The sequence below is a fragment of the Macaca mulatta genome, chromosome X (genome assembly GCF_049350105.2).
Source record: "Macaca mulatta isolate MMU2019108-1 chromosome X, T2T-MMU8v2.0, whole genome shotgun sequence".
Lineage (NCBI taxonomy): Eukaryota > Metazoa > Chordata > Mammalia > Primates > Cercopithecidae > Macaca > Macaca mulatta.
In genome coordinates, this window is record NC_133426.1 from 47,607,238 (window position 1) to 47,623,941 (window position 16,704).

At 43.8% G+C, this 16,704-nt stretch overlaps 1 protein-coding gene and 1 long non-coding RNA gene across 4 annotated transcripts in view; both read right to left on the reverse strand.

Annotated features, from left to right (window-relative positions):
* The window catches only part of SYN1 (synapsin I), a 50,199-nt gene that overhangs the window by 14,438 nt on the left and 19,057 nt on the right, over positions 1-16,704 (reverse strand). The gene's annotated exons all lie outside the window — the stretch shown is intronic.
* LOC144338576 (uncharacterized) lies at positions 8,472-12,056 on the reverse strand. Its single transcript, XR_013412817.1, has 2 exons — positions 11,982-12,056; positions 8,472-8,808 (listed from the first exon to the last, which is right to left on the reverse strand). It is a non-coding gene; the product is annotated as an uncharacterized LOC144338576 (long non-coding RNA).

Below are 16,704 nucleotides of genomic sequence, written 5' to 3' on the forward strand. Positions count from 1 at the left end.
GATTTCCAATTGCTATTTGCCCAGGGCTTTCTAGTTATAAATTCTCCCACAGCTGACACATCACTGCCTTATTGGGAATTCCCCATTCACACATCTTGCCAGCTGACAAAGTCATTGACAAATGCCCTACCAATTGGCAAATGGCTCTCATTGCCTCAAGCACAGTCCTGATGTTGTCCAGTGAGGATGCCCCATCCAAACATGTGGGTGTTACTGTCCCCACCCTCAGGTTTTGTACCATGAGCCTGAAAGGGGACCCAGGGCACCCAGAGTCCCACAGCAACCCAGCTGGGGACTTGGGAAGAAGGGGTGACCCTGGCTCCCCAGCCACGGCTGCAGGAAATTCCTTGGAAGGGGCTGTTTGGGGCAGAGGAGAGGTGGGATGGAGAGAAGGTATGAGCTAAAAATCCCCAAGCTCTGCCCTCCTCCCTCCCCTACTTCTCCCCTCACTCCTCCAACTTGGAAGGAAATACTGACAGCAATGAAATGCACGTAGGGTTCAAAATCAAGACCAGCCAGATATGCTGGCCCATACCCTGCACACACCTCCCTCAACCCAACTGTCCCCTCACCTAAACTAGGGTCTCTAGACTCGACCCTCACCTTTCTGGATCATCCTTCCTCTAGAAAAACTGAGTGAGAGGCCCTCCAAATACTCCTCTCCGAGGCCTTCCTACTCCCACAGCAGGGTCCAGTCTCTGGCTCCTGCCTCTCATACTCCAAAGGTCTTGACTCAAGTGAGGCCCTTGGGAACTAGAATTCCAGACTGGTACAAACATTCAATGGAGCACCTGTGTCCTCCTGACCTGAACCTGCTTGAAAAGGGCCCCAATATATCTCCTTCGGTAAAGGACCCCCAAATTCCCTCTCATCACAGTACCCACTGCTCTTACCAGTAAGAACCCAGGTCTCCTCCAGGGCATCCTAGGTTACCAAGCACAGCCCCCTGGATCTTCTGTGGTCCTGTCCCAGAACCTTTTACACTCCTGGGAGGTTACCCGACGGCCCAAATTATGTCCCAGATGGGAATGGGCAGATTTTGAACACACAATACTTAGCCACTTGAGCAGGGAATGCGCACGCAGCAACAATTTCTGTATCAACATCTACACCTTGGTTACGCCCTTGGAGGGTCTGAACCTTGTCTACTGAAGGGGGCCAACCGCAGCCTTTGCTGATGGGCACAACTGTAAGGGAAGGGCCCGGGCCCTGGTTCATCCCTGGTGACCTTGTCAATGTTCCCTCAGCTGCCTGCAAGAGTCTGACAGCTCCTGGCAATTCACCAAAACTTAGTGTCAGCTACCTGCACTCTTAAGCTGCTCCCTAGCCTCAGGGCCCATTTCCTAAGTCCTCACCTCTTCCAATCCCTGAGGGGAAGGTGAAGTAGCAGGGGAAGGATGGAACCCAGTGTGGAGGTCGTTCTGCCGACCTGTCTGCCTTGCAGGTCAGCCCTTCGCCAAGTGCAATGCAACACGGACAGGGAGGACTGGTGCCTCAGGGGACACAGAGTCTAGAAGAGCAGACGAGGCGACCTCCCCCAGAGACCTGGCATGAGCTCCTGGCAGGATCCGTAGCCCTGGGCTCATTACATTCCCCATTGCTCTTGTAGAACATCTATTAAAATGGGTCAAATGAGCATCCTCCATCCCCAGCATTCGGGGTGTCTGTGGGTGGATCTCTGTTTGGGAGAGACTCTGTGACAGCTGAGAGGAAGCTTGTAGGGGTCACAGCCATGTGTGGTATGCAGCATGGGACCCAGCTCAGTGGGGAGCCTGGGGGCCAGTCCTTCTCTCACCTGAGCCTCAGTCCTTCTCCCTTAAACATGCGCGTCACAGTCCTGGCCCAGAATCTTTCAGAGGCTTGTGATGGGGTTGGAGGATGTTTACGGGGTGTCTTTGCCCCTTGGATATTTTTTGGGGGGTCAAAACACAGGAAATGGGCCTGGCACAGTGGCTAATGCCTGTAATACCAGTACTTTGGGAGGCCGAGGCGGGCAGATTGCGAGGTCAGGGGTTCAAGCCCAGCCTGGCCAACATGGTTTCCATCTCTCCTAAATATATAAAAATTAGCCGGCTGTGGTGGTGCATGCCTGTGGTTCCAGTTACTTGGGAGGCTGAGGCACAAGAATTGCTTGAACCCAGGAGGCGGAAGCTGCAGTGAGCTGAGATCATGCTACTGCACTCCAGTCTGGTGGATAGAGCAAGACTCTGTCTCAAAAAAAAAAAAAAAAAAAAGAAAGAAAGAAAGAAAAAAGGCCTGGCACGGTGGCTCACGCCTGTAATCCCAGCACTTTGGGAGGCCAAGACGGGTGGATCACAAGGTCAGGAGATCGAGACCATCCTGGCTAACAAGGTGAAACCCCATCTCTACTAAAAATACAAAAAAAAAAAAAAAAAAAAAAATTAGCGGGATGTGGTGGCGGGACCTGTAGTCCCAGCTACTCAGGAGGCTGAGGCAGGAGAATGGCATGAACTCAGGAGGTGGAGCTTGCAGTGAGCTGAGATCGCGGCACTGCACTCCAGCCTGGGCAACAGAGCTCGACTCTATCTCATAAAAAAAAAAAAAAAAAAAGCAGGAACCGTGGAACCAGATGTCTGCATTCAAATCCTGCCCCTGCCATGTCTTAGCTCTGTGTCCTTGAATCAATCATATTACCTCTCTGAGCCTCAGTTCCTGCATCTGTAAGACAGGGATAAAAAGAAGGCTGAACTCATAGAGACAACGTCCATATTAAACGAGGTTGTATATGTGAAGTACTTGGAACGGTGCTAGGTATATAGCACTTACAAGCATTAGTTACTAGGAGTAGTTATGATAACTATAACTTTTAACTTTACTAGTGATTACTTATAATATTGCAAACAATGTTTGATATTAGGCACAATAATATACAATATTGGAAATAATGTGTATGATGAGTACCAATAATTTAATGTCTATCTCTCCCCGACACCAGCCTCCTCACCAAAATGCAAGCTCCTGACCCTGCTCTGCCTGAAGGAATGGGGTAGGTCTCTGAGACCCAAAAGCTACTGATGCGATACTAAGATCCCAGAGATCCCAGCTCTTTACGCCATAAACGCTCCTCAGTCCCAGTGTCCCTCTCTCTTTTCCCCCTCACAGACAATCCAGGTTCCTAGTGGAGTCCCGAACCTGTGGCTCATAGAAGCGCCTGATAATAAGGAGCACTGTGGTTAGATCCATCTACACGCCCACCCACAACAACTGCGGCGACACCATGAGGACAGGTTCCCTTTTAGGGATTCCTAATGGTAGGCCAGCCAACCTGTCCCCACCCTGTGTGGACTCCTCACCCTCAGGTCTCCCTCTGCACCACCCTGGAACAAAAAGTCCCCATCCCTGGGGCATTCTCCCCACGAAGAACCCCTGCCCCACAATACTATGTTCCCAACTTCAGCCCGCTACAGCAAATTCTGTCCCCAGTCCATAGTGTTCTGAGTCTTTGAGACTTGGGGATCATAGCATGTCCTAGCCAAGGGACATATGGTCATGCTACACTGGTCCTCCGGGCATGGCCTCTGTCCCTCCAGGCCCTTTGAGGGATAGAAATCTGCACTCTGCGAGATAGAGGGGCGCATCCTTGGAAGGGGCTCAGGGAGGAGCCCAGAAAGGGCTTCCTGACTTTCTATAGGAAAGGATGCGATAGGGCCTTGAGTCAGTCCCTCAGGGACTCCCGCAGCCACAGGCGTCCCCTTTGTGTTCTGGCTCGCCCCTGTTCTTCCTGCTTCTTGCTCCCCTACTTCTTCCTATTCCCTGCTCCTTGTCCCCATTACCTACTTCCTATCCTTTGCTCCTTCTACATATTCCCTACTCTTTTGTAAAAAAGTTTTATTTTATTTTATTTTGTTTTATTTATTTATTTATTTTGAGACAGAGTCTCACTCTGTTGCCCCTGCTGGAGTGCAGTGGTGCAATCATAGTTCACTACAACCTCAACCTCCTGGGCTCAAGCGATCCTCCCACCTCAGCCACCCAAGTACCTGGGACTACAGGCACATGCCACCATGCCCAGCTAATTTTTTGTAGAGACAGCGTTTCACTATGTTGCCCAGGCTGGTCTGGAACTCCTAGGCTCAAGCGATCCTTCCACTGCAGCCTCCCAAAGTGCTGGGATTACAGGTGTGGGCCCTCAGACTCCGCCGGCGTGTTCCCTACTATCAAGCCCTGCTCCAGCTCCTGTTCCCATTCCTCGTGGTTCCCTTTCGGTTTGTGATTCTCTTTTATTGTTCCCTGGCCCGCACTGCCCTACTCTTCTAGGAGTAGAAGCTATGAGAAGCATGTGAAGCAGTGCAGTGACTCAGCCACCTCCAGGGGCTTCCCTGTCTCCCCTTCCCTGGGCAGAGCTGCATACCTGAACCCCAACCTCGCACAATCTCTGTGGGGACACGCGCTTCTCTAAGCACTGGCAAGAAGAACATGAACCCACAAACTTGGGTGCCTTCCCTGGTGATCCGAGGTCTACTATTGAATCTTCACATGTGACAGCTTCCTGCCTTGGACCCACACTTTTACTCAGCCATGGTGAGTAGCCATGGAAGTCAGGACTCTTCACCTTCCTTAAACTTATAAACCTCCCTAAGCCCATCAACCTCCCCCAACCACTGCCCCAAGCCCCTTGAAGACCACCAACTTTTTAATTTTTTCAAGACAGGGCCTCCCTCTGTTGCCCAGGCTGAGTGCAGTAGGGTGATCATGGCTCACTGCAGCCTCGACCTCCCTGGCTCAAGTGATCCTCCCAGCCTAGCCTCTCAAGTAGCTGGAACTCCAGGCACGTGCCACCACGCCTGGCTAATTTTTCTATTTTTAGTAGAGACGAGGTTTTGCCATGTTGCCCAGGCTGGTCTCAAACTCCTGGGTTCAAGCGATCCTCCGGCCTTGGCCTCCCAAAAGGCTGGAGTTACAGGCATGAGCCACTCTGCCCCACCAACAGCCACCAACTTCTAGCCATGCTGGAATTCTGGTCACATTCTGTTTCTTGATCTGGGTGCAGGTGACAAGAGTATGTTCACTTTGTGAACACTCAAAGGGCTGTACACTTAGGATATGTACCCTTTGCTGAATTTGCTATATCTCAATAAAATTGGCTCCCAAAAGAAACTCCCCATCCCAGTGACATATCCCCCCTGCACCCTCCTTCAATTCCTCACTCACTCCTGCCCTCTCTCCTTCACACAACTCCCGCATACCTGACCCTGGTCATTCACACCTCAGAGCCCCTTTTTCTTTCTTTACTCCACAGGGACTGTGACTCCTGGGCCCAGAGAAGGCCTTGGGGTTGGACTCCACCTGTCACATAGTGAGCCCTCCACAAATACTTGCTGCACCATATATCACTTGAGTGGCGGTGGCAAGGGAGGGCCATTCCCCATTGGGACAGCAGCCCTTCCCCAGGTCTGCGTGATCAGGTAGACGTGACCAGGAGAGGGAAGGTGGGGTGAAGGGAAGTTAAACTGCTTAACGGGTCTTCTTATGTCTCCCCAACCCCAGTGGTGACTACTTAGACACAGTTGAGCTGAGCAGCCTTCAGAGAGTTCCTGGCAGTCTGCGACCTGCACGGGAATAGATAGGGCATTGGTCCCAGAGTTCCCAGCACGTGTCTCCCACCACATGATGGAGGCTGGGAAACCTTCCCACCAAAGCTTCCAAGTACCGCCCCTACAAATTCCCTCCATGCTATACAGTTAGCTGGGGAACAAAAGGGGAAAACCCAGTGGCAAGCTGGCCTGCAGGGAGTCTAATGCCTCTGCCGCCTGCCCTCTGTTATCCACCCTTGACTCTGTCTTCTTCCTGGCATCTGAAGTCCTGTTCTCTCTGTCCCTGACAAGAGTAGAACATAGTTCTACTACATAGTCACAAAACAGTCAGGAGGTGCTGCTGTCCTACCAGGCACCAGGAATTAATGAGAAAAGTTGCTGTTAAGGTAGTATGGTTTTGGTAAAGGTTTACAGAAAGTGGCCAATGGAACAGAAGACAGTTCTGAACATGCAGGGCAAAGATATGAAATGTTAGTATAGGTCGGGCGCAGTGGCTCACGCCTGTAATCCCAGTACTTTGGGAGGCTGAGGCGGGTGGATCACCTGAAGTCAGGAGTTCGAGACCAGCCTGGCCAACATGGTGAAACTCCGTCTCTACTAAAAATGCAAAAATTAGCTGGGCGTAGTGGGATGCCTCTGTAATCCCAGCTACTCGGGAGGCTGAGGTGGGAGAATTGCTTGAACCCAGGAGGCGGAGGCTGCAGTGAGCCCAGATCGTGTCACTGCACTCCAGCTTGGGCAACAGACAGAGACCCTGTCTCAAAAAAAAAAAAAAAAAAAAAAAAAAGTTAGTATATATGTGACAGAGGTTGCATACAAGCTCAGTGGGGGACAAAGTCTTACCTATAAGGAAAAAGATGAACTCAATCCCTACCTCCTTCACACTGTATATGAAAATGAATTTTAGATGAATGAAGAATTTAGATGGCAAAAACGAAACTTTACTAAAAAGTCTCTCTTTGCTCTAGTGACTCGAGTCACTACTTTGATCATACACTAAAGTTCCATATGTATGTGGATCTATAACTGGACTTTTGTTTTTCTTCCTTTAATGTGTCAGCCTGTCTATTCACGGGTTAGCATCATACTATTTAAATTATAAAAACTTCAGGCTGGGCATGGTGGCTCACGCCTGTAATCCCAGAGTTTTGGGAGGCCAAGGCAGGAGGATTGCTTGAGGCCAGGAGTTTGAGACCAACCGAGGCAACATAGCAAGACTGTGCCTCTACAAAATAAACAAACAAACAAAAAATTAGCTATACATGCACCTGTAATTATAGCTACTCAGGAGGCTGAGGTGGAAGGATTGCTGGAACCCAGGAGGTTGGTGCTGCAGTGAGCTACAATCATGCCACTGCACTCCGGCCTGGGCAACAGAGCAAGATTTTGTCTCAAATAAATAAATAAATAAATAAATAAATAAAATCTTCATAAAATGTCTGGTGGCAGAGGCATCAGACTTCCTGTGGGCTGTGAGTATGAGTCCTTATTATTACTTTTCTTTTTCAGGGTTTTCTTAGTTTTTCTCGCATGTTTGCGTTTCCATATGAACTTTACCATCAACTCATCTAGCTCTAGATATAAGTTTGTAGGTATATTTTTGGGAATCACATTAAATGTATAAATTAAATAAGGACCTGAGAAGGTGAACTGCCATTTTCATGATGTTGATTCATTCTATCCAAGAACAAGAAATGCCTTTCCATCTGCCTAAATTTACCTTTGTGCCTTTCAGGACTGTTTTAAACTTTTCCTCATATCACTTTGCACATCCCTTGTTGATCTTATCCCAAAATATTTTATGGTTTCTTTTTTGGTGTTATTGTATATGTTTTCTCTTCTATTATATCTTCTATCTGGTTATTTGTGTATATAAAAACTACTGATTTCCGCATGTTGATTTCACATGCTGCTGTTACTGCATTCTTTTTTATTTTTATTTTTTGAGATAAGGTCTGGCTCTGTCACCTAGGCTGGAGTACAGTGGTGGGATCATAGCTCACTGCAGCCTCAAACTCCTGGACAAAGTGATCCTCCCACCTCAGCCTCCCGAGTAGCTGGGACTACAAGGGTGCACCACCACGTCTGGCTAATTTTGTGTGTGTGTGTATGTGTGTGTATTTAGTAGAGATGGAGTTTCACCATGTTGACCAGGCTGGTCTTGAACTCCTGGGCTCAAGTAATCCTCCTGCCTTGGCCTCCCAAAGTGTTGGGATTACGATGTAAGCCACCGTGCTCACCCTTAATGTGGTTTTGAATTTGTTTGCTGATATTTTATTTAGGATTTTTGCATTGATATTTATAGTTAAAATGGTCTATGCTTTTTTTTTTTTTTTTTTTTTTTTTTGAGACAAAGTCTCACTCTATCACCCAGGCTGGAATGCAGTGGCACAATCTCAGCTCACTCAACCTCTGCCTCCTGGGTTCAAGTTATTCTCCTGCCTCAGCCTCCAGAGTAGCTGGGACTACAGGCGCACACCACTACGCCCAGCTAATTTTTATATTTTTAGTAGAGAGGGGGTTTCACCATGTTGGTCAGGCTGGTCTCAAACTCCTGATCTCAAGTGATCCACCTGCCTTGGCCTCCCAACATGCTGTGATTATAGCCGTGAGCCACTGCACCCGGTCTATGCTTTTGTTTGTGCTATTAATGTTACAATTGCTTTAGAAAGGTAATATGGAAGTTTGTCTTCATTTTCCATTCTGTGGAACAATTTATATGGCCATTGGGATTAACTGGTCTCTAGCATTTCAGTGGAATTCCCCTGTGAAATCATCTGGGCCTGATGCTTTTTTTATGGGGCAGTTCCTTAATAACTTTCTCTATTTCTTTTATGGAAATTGGTTTGTTAACCTCTACTGGGGTCGATTTTGGTAAACTGTGTTTCCCCAGGAAATTATTTATTTTCATTTAGGTTTTCTATTTTATCTGTGGATGCTTTTTTATATTTTGACTTTTAGAACCATGCTAATGTCTTACATTTAAAAATATACAATTAAATCAGCATTACCAGGCATGGTGGCTCATGCCTGTAATCCCAGCACTTTAGGAGGCCAAGGCAGTTAGATTGCTTCAGCTCAGGAGTTTGAGAATAGCCTGAGCAACATGGTGAAACTCCATCTCTATAAAAAATACAAAAGAATTAACTAGGTGTGGTGGCACGCACCTGTGGCCCCAGCTACTCAGGAGGCAGAGGTGGGAAGGTTGCTTGAGCCCAGGAGGCGGAGGCTGCAGTGAGCCAAGATCACGCCACTGCACTCCAGCCTGGGTGACAGAGTCAAAAAAAAAAAAAAAAAAAAAAAAAAAAAAAAGCTGGGTGTAGTGGCTCACGTCTGTAATCCCAGCACTTTGGGAGGCCAAGGCAAGTGGATCACCTGAGGCCAGAAGTTCGAGACCAGCCTGGCTAACATGATGAAACCCCGTCTCTACTAAAAATACAAAAAAAAATTAGCCGGGTATGGTGGCGCACACCTGTAGTCCCAGCTACTTGGGAGGTTGAGGCAAGAGAATTGCTTAAACCTGGGAGGTGGGGGCTGCAGTGAGCCGAGATCACACTACCACACTCCAGCTGGGCGACAGAGTAAGACTCTGTCTCAAAAAAAAAAAAAAAAAAAAAAAAGACCTCCCTTTCAGAAGGGGTCCTGCCCAATACCCAGAAGAAAGGGATGTTTCAGAGAGAGTCTAAGGCTCTGAACAGACAGGCCTTGCTGGGTTTCCCCACTCAGTCTGTTAGTACAAGATCACACACATTTTGCCCCATCACCTTCCTTCCTTCCTTCCTTCCTTCCTTCCTTCCTTCCTTCCTTCCTTCCTTCCTTCCTTCCTTCCTTCCCTCCCTCCCTCCCTCCCTCCCTCCCTCCCTCCTTCCTTCCTTTCTTTCTTTCTTTCCTTTTTTTTTTTTTTGAGATGGAGTTTCTCTCTTGTTGCCCAGGCTGGAGTTCAATGGTGCGATCTCGACTCACCGCAACCTCTGCCTCCCGGCTTCAAGCAATTCTCCTGCCTCAGCCTCTTGAGTAGCTGGGATTACAGGCATGCGCCACCGCACCCGGCTACTTTTGTATTTTTAGTAGAGACAGGGTTTCTCCATGTTGGTCAGGTTGGTCTAGAACTCCCGACCTCAGGTGATCCGCCTGCCTCGGCCTCCCAAAGTGCTGGGATTACAGGCGTGAGCCCGCCCGGCTGTCCCATCACATTTCTATACAGTTATAAATCGTGCCTATGCAATGAAGTCTCCATTAAGGGCTGAAGAGGATAGAGTTGGAGACCTTCTGGATAGCCGAACATGTGGGGTTCCTGAAGAGTGGGGCATGGAAGCTCTGTGCTCTTTCCAACATGCTTTGTCCTCCGCATCTCTTCATCTGTATCCTTTGTAATGTAATACTCTTTATAGTAAACCAATCACGTAAATAAGTGTTTCCCTGAGTTCCATGAGTCACACTAGCAACCTAACTGAACCTGAGGAAGGGGTTGTGGACCCCGATTTATAGCTAGTTGGTCAGAAGCAAAGGTAAAATAACCTGGGGCTTGCCATCAGCATTAGAAGTAGGGCTTAGTTTTGTGGGACTGCATCCTTAACCTGTGTGATCTGATGCTATCCTCCAGGTAGACAGTGTCAGAATTGAATTGCAGGACATCCAGCTGGTATATTAATTTGCTGCAGAATTAATTGCTTGCTTGGTGTGTGTGCGTGTAAAAACCTCCACACATTGTATTGTGAGAGCAGAAGAAAAAAACAGTTTGATTCTTCTACTCACACACATATAAAAATTTTATATATACACATATATGTGAAATTAAGAAGTGAAATGTCCTAGCTTTGCACAATGAGAGGGCCTTGAAGCAAGAACATTCCAGTGGCAATGAGTAAATCTAGTTCCCAGATCTTGGCTTTGAAATACTATTATCTTAGGGCTGGGTCTGGGAAAGAACAAGATATGCCTGGAGGTGATGTCAGTAGAAATTTAAGAGCCTATAAAAATCCTCTCCTCCTTAAAAGCAATGAGAACACTGGCAAAAATTGTCAAAACAAACTTATCAGAACTCTGGAAATTGACCAAGGTTTATAATTCAGAAAGCGTTTTTTCAAGAAAATGACTGAATCTTGGTAACAACAGGAAACTTTGTGGCATTTGAACTTCTCCTGTACGCATCCCTTCTCCTCACCTCCACAAGAGCCTTGAAAACCAACAGCCCTGCAATTCCGGTGAAAACCAGCAGACCAGCAACCATTGGAGGAGGCAGAACAGGGTTGGAGTTCCTCCAAAACCTCACTTCCAGAGAACTGTCTTTATTTTATCTGTCTGGCACTATCCTGAATACTCTACTCATGGGGCTCATCTGGTATAAACAGCTTTCTCTGGGGGTGCTTTTCAGAAACAATTAGCAGCAACTGTTTAACACAGCAGTGATAACAATTAGGAAAAAACAACAAGCTTATCAAGAAAACGTAAAAGGAAAATCTAGGTAATGATATGTCCATTATCAGTCCATTATTAGGCTTTAAAAAGCTCTGACATATGCCTGGGAATGTAGAAAACCACAAATACGCATAAGGCTGTATGTATGCCTAGGATCTCTGGCTGACCTCAAAACTCTGCACAAGCAGGAAATGAAGGATAAGGCAAAGTTGTAAACAGCCTGCCTTTGCATTAAAGGCACACCCCAACATGCACACAGAGCCCATCAGCAAAGTCTGGGAGACTTACTGGTTTCAGGTGATTTAAAGAAATATCTGTCCAATCGTTAGCTGACCACTAAGCTAATGGAGCAGAGACTTGGGTAGCCACACATGACAAAGAACACAGGCTTTACAGAATTAGTTCAGGAAAGTCACTAAAAGCAAAACAAAACAAGGCAATAAAAACAAATCCTGAGGAGGAGAGATAATCTGATTCCCAGAGTTGTCACATTATATTATTTAAATGTCCAGTTTTCAACAAAAACTTATGAGAGATGCAAAGAGACAAAATTAAGTGTGACCCAAACACAGGGAAAAAAGCAGTCAAACACTGTCCCTGAGGAAACCCAGATGTTAGACTTAATAGGCAAAAACTGTAAATCAGTGATTTTTAATATTTTCAAAGAACTAAAGGAAACTATGTTTAAAGGACTAAAGGAAAGGATAAAATGATATCCTAATACGTAGAGAGTATCAATAAAGAGAAATTACACAAAAAAGAAATTCTGGGCCGGGTGTGGTGGCTCACGCCTGTAATCCCCGCACTTTGGAAGACCGAGGCAGGTGGATCACCTGAGGTCAGGAGTTTGAGACCAGCCTGGCCAATATGGTGAAACTCCCTCTGTACTAAAAATACAAAAATTATCCAGGCGTGGTGGTGTGTGCCTGTAATCCCAGCTACTCGGGAGGCTGAGGCACAAGAATTGCTTGAACCTGGGAGGTGGAGGTTGCAGTGAGCCGAGATCACGCCATTGCACTCTAGCCTGGGTGACAAGAGAAAAACTCCAGCTCAAAAAAAAAAAAAAAAAAAAAAAGAAATTCTGGAGATAAAAAGCATAATAACGGAAATGAAAAATTCACTAGAGGGGATCGACAATAGCTTTGAGCTGGCAGAGTAAAGAATCAGTGAATTTGAAGACAGGTCAAGTGAGATGATCTGATCTGAGGAAGAGAAAGAAGAAAAGTAAATGAAATGAACATAGTCCTAGAGGTCTGTGGAACACCATCAAGCATATAAACACCCACATGATGGGAGTCCCAAAAGGAGAGGGGAAAGAGAGAAAAAAAGGTTCAAGAAAGACTATTCGAAGGAATAATGTAGCTAAAAATCCCCCCAGTTTGATTTAAAGCATTAATCTATGCATTCAAGAAGTGCAACGAACTCCAACTAAGAAATTCAAAGAGATGGGCACTGAGACACATCATAAACTTATAAAAGCTAAAGACAGAGAGAATCTTGAAAGTAAGAGAGAAGTAACTCATCATATACAAGGAATCCTCAATAGGATTAGCAGCTAATTTCTCATTGGAAATCTTCAAGTCAGAAGGCAGTAGGACAACGTATTCAAAGTACTGAAAGAAAAAGACTGCCAAATAAGAATTCTACATCCAGCAAAATTATCTTTCAAAAATGAAGGAGAAATTAAGACATTCACAGATAAACAAAAACTGAGATAATTCATCACTAGCACGCTTCTACAAGAAATGCTAAAGGGAGTTCTTCAGGGTGAAATAAAATTATACTAGCTAGTAATGTAAATCTACATATAGAAATAAATAGCACCTGTAAAGTTAACTACATAGGTAAATATAAAAGACAGTATAAATGCATTTTTTTGCATGTAACACTTTTTTTCCTCCTATCTGATTTAAAAGACAACTGCATAAAGCAGTAACTATAACTATGTTCATGGGCACACAATGTGTAAAATGTAATTTGTTTGACAATGATAGCACAAAGGAGGGATGAAGGAATAAAGTTAGAGGCAATTTCTTTGTATTACTGAGCTTAATTTGGTATTAATTCTAACTGGAGTAATATAAATAATGATGTTAATTGTAATTCCCAGGGAAACGACTAAGGAAAAAAAAAAAAAAACAGGCTAAGTGTAGTGGCTCATGCCTATAGTCACAACACTTTGGGAGGCCAAGGTGGGTGGATAACGTAAGCTCAGGAGTTTGAGACCAGCATGGGCAACATGGCAAGATCCTGTCTCTACAAAAAATTTAAAAATTGACCAGGCATGGTGGCACACGCCTGTAATCCCAGCACTTTGGGAGGCCAAGGTGGGCGGATCACAAGGTCAGGAGTTTGAGACCAGCCTGGCCAACATGGTGAAACCCCACCTCTACTAAAAATACAAAAAGATTAGCTGGGCGTGGTGGCAGGCGCATATAGTTCCAGCTACTCAGGAGGCTGAGGCAGGAGAACTGCTTGAACCTGGGAGGTGGTGGTTGCAGTGAGCCGAGATTGCGCCACTGCAATCCAGCCTGGGTGACAGAGTGAGACTCTGTCTCAAAATAAATAAATAAATAAATAAATAAATAAATAAATAAATAAAATAAAATAAAAATAAATACATAAATTAATTGATTAAAAATTAGCTGGGCATGGTGGCATGTGCCTGTGGTCCCAGCTATTCAGGAGGCTGAGGCAGGAGGGTAGCTTGAGCCCAGGAGGCTGAGGCTGTAATGAGCCATGTTCCTACCATGGCACTCTGGCCTGGGTGACAGAGCAGACCCTGTCTCAAAAAAATATATAAAAATTTTTTAAATTAAAAAAATAAATAAAAGACATAGGGAAGAAACAACAGAAAAATTAAAAATAGTACACGAGAAAATATTTGTTTAACATAAAAGAAGCATTACCAGAGGAATACAGGAACAAAAAATAAGATATAGAAAACAAACAGCAAAATTGCAAACATAAACTCTACCTTATCAGTAATTACAATAACATAAGTTAATTAAACACTGCAATTAACCCTTTTCCCGTTTAGGAAAAAAAAAAAAAAGTGCAGCTTGATGCCTGTGCTCACTTGATTTTATATAAACATGCTCTTTGAGGCTGAAGCAAAGCTGACTGATTTTCAGTGCCAAAACAAAATATGAAAACTCTTCTTGGAGTTATTTCTAAGCAGAACTAACATCAGAATCATCTGAGTCATCAGAATCATCTATTTTGGAAAAATCAGATTCATCAAATGAATCTTCAGCCAACAACTGTTCAAGAATGATGTTAACGTCATTTGCAGGAATTTCAGCATTTTCAGCGATTGAGAATTATTATATTTTGTAAATGGAAATACCATTCCTACAAACAGAATGCTATAAATAGAATGATGCCTTTTGTTTCCAAAGTCAATATACTAGAGTGACGTGAAAATAATAATAAAAACGAGATAGTTTGTGGCAAAGTTATCTCGGGGTAAACACTGCAGCCACAAGTGCCATCAGAGAGTATTCTCAGGGCAAATGGTAAAGGGTTAATAGGCACAGTGGATGAAAAACATGACTTAATTATATGCTGTCTATAAGAGGCACATTTTAGATGTTGAAATGTTGAAAGTAAGTGGATGGAAAAAGATTTACCACACAAGCAGTAGCCAAAAGAGAGCTGGAATAGCTATACTAATATGAGGTAAAATAGAATTTAAAACAGCAATTGTTACTTAAGATAAAAACATTTTATAATCATAAAAGGGTCAATCCATCAAGATTAACAGTAATAAACATATATGCACCTAACAACACAGCATAAAATATATGAAATAAAAACAGGCAGAATTGGAGACAGAAATAGACAATTCAACAATTATAGCTGGAGACTTCAATACCCCACTTAAACAAATGGATAAAACAACTAGACAGGGATCCAACAAAGAAGTTTATTTTATTTATTTATTTATTTTTGGAGATGTGGTCTCACTCTGTCACCCAGGCTGGAGTGCAGTGGTGCAATCTCAGCTCACTGCAACCTCCACTTTCTGGGCTCAAGTGATCCTCCCACCTCAGCCTCCTGAGTAGCTGGGACTACAGGCGTGTGCCACCATGTGGCTTTTTGTGTGTGCGTGTGTATTTTTTGCAGAGATGGGGTTTTGCCATGTAGCCCAGGATGGTCTTGAACTCTTGCACTCAAGCAATCCACCCGCCTCAGACTCCCAAGGTGCTGGAATTACAGGCGTGAGCTACTGTGCCCAGCCAATAAGGAAGATTTGAAAAATGCTATAAACCAATTAGACCTCATAGACATCTATAGAACATTTCACCCTACAATGGCAGAATACACATTCTTCTTCAGTGCACATGGAACATTCTTCAGGACAGACCATGTGTTAAGTCAGAAAACAAATCTCAGCAAATTGAAAAGGACTGAAATTATACAAAATATGTTCTTTGACCACAACAGAATGAAACTAGACATCAAAAACAGAAAAAATTAGAAAAATTTACAAATATGTGGAAAGTAACACACTCCTAAATAACCAATAGGTCAAAGAAAAAATCACAAGGGAAATTAGAACATACTTTGAGATGAATGAAAATGAACACACAACATATCAAAATGTAAGGGATGCAGTTAAAGTGGTGCTTAAAGGAGAATTCATAGTTTTAACTGCCTATATCTAAAAAGAAGAAAGGTATCAAAATCAATAACCTAATCTTCCATTTTTTTTTTCTAGGAAATTAGAAAGAAAAGAGCAAACTTAAGTCCAAAGCAAGCACAAGGAAAAAAATAATAAAATAAGAGTGGAAATAAATAACATAAAGAATCTTAAAAATAGAGAAACTAATAAAACAAAAATTTGGTTCTTTGAAAACATCAATAAAATTGATAAACCTTTAGACTAAGAAAAAAAAAAGGGCAGAAAACTCTAATTACTAAAATCAGAAATGAAAGAGTGGACATACTACTGACCTTACAGAAATAAAAAGTATTATAAGAGAGTACTGTGAACAACTATGTGCCAATAAGTTAGAAAACCTAGATGAAATGGACAAATTCCTAGAAAGACACAAAATACAAAAACTGACTTGGTAAGAAATGGAAAATCTGAATAGACCTATAACAAGGGAAGAGATTGATTTAGGAATAAGTAAAACTTCCTACAAAGACATACCTAGGACTAGATGTCTTCACTGGTGAATTCTACTAAACATTTAAAAAGAATTAATGCTGACCAGGCATGGTGGTTCACGCCTGTAATCCTAGCACTTTGGCAGGCCAAGGCAGGAGGATCGCTTGAGCCCAGGAGTTCAAGACCAGCCTGAGCAACACAGCAAGACCCTGTCTCAAAAAAAAAAAAAAAAAAAAAAAAAAAAAAAAAAAAATTAATGACAATCTTTACAAAATCTTCCCAAAAATAGAAGAAGAAGAAACACTGTCCAACTCATTCTATGAGGCCAGTGTTATCCTGATACCAAAACCAGACAAAGACATCATAAGAAAACTACAGAGCAATGTCTCTTATGAATATAGATACAATAATCCCTAACAAAATAATCACAAACTGAATCCCACAACATACAAAAAGGATTTATACCAAGGCCAAGTGAGATTTAGCCTAGGAATGCAAATGTCTACACCTAGACACATCATAAACAAACTTATGAACCTATCAACTTGCATGAAAATCAATTAATGTACTATATACCATATTCATAGAATAAAGGACAAAATTCACACAATC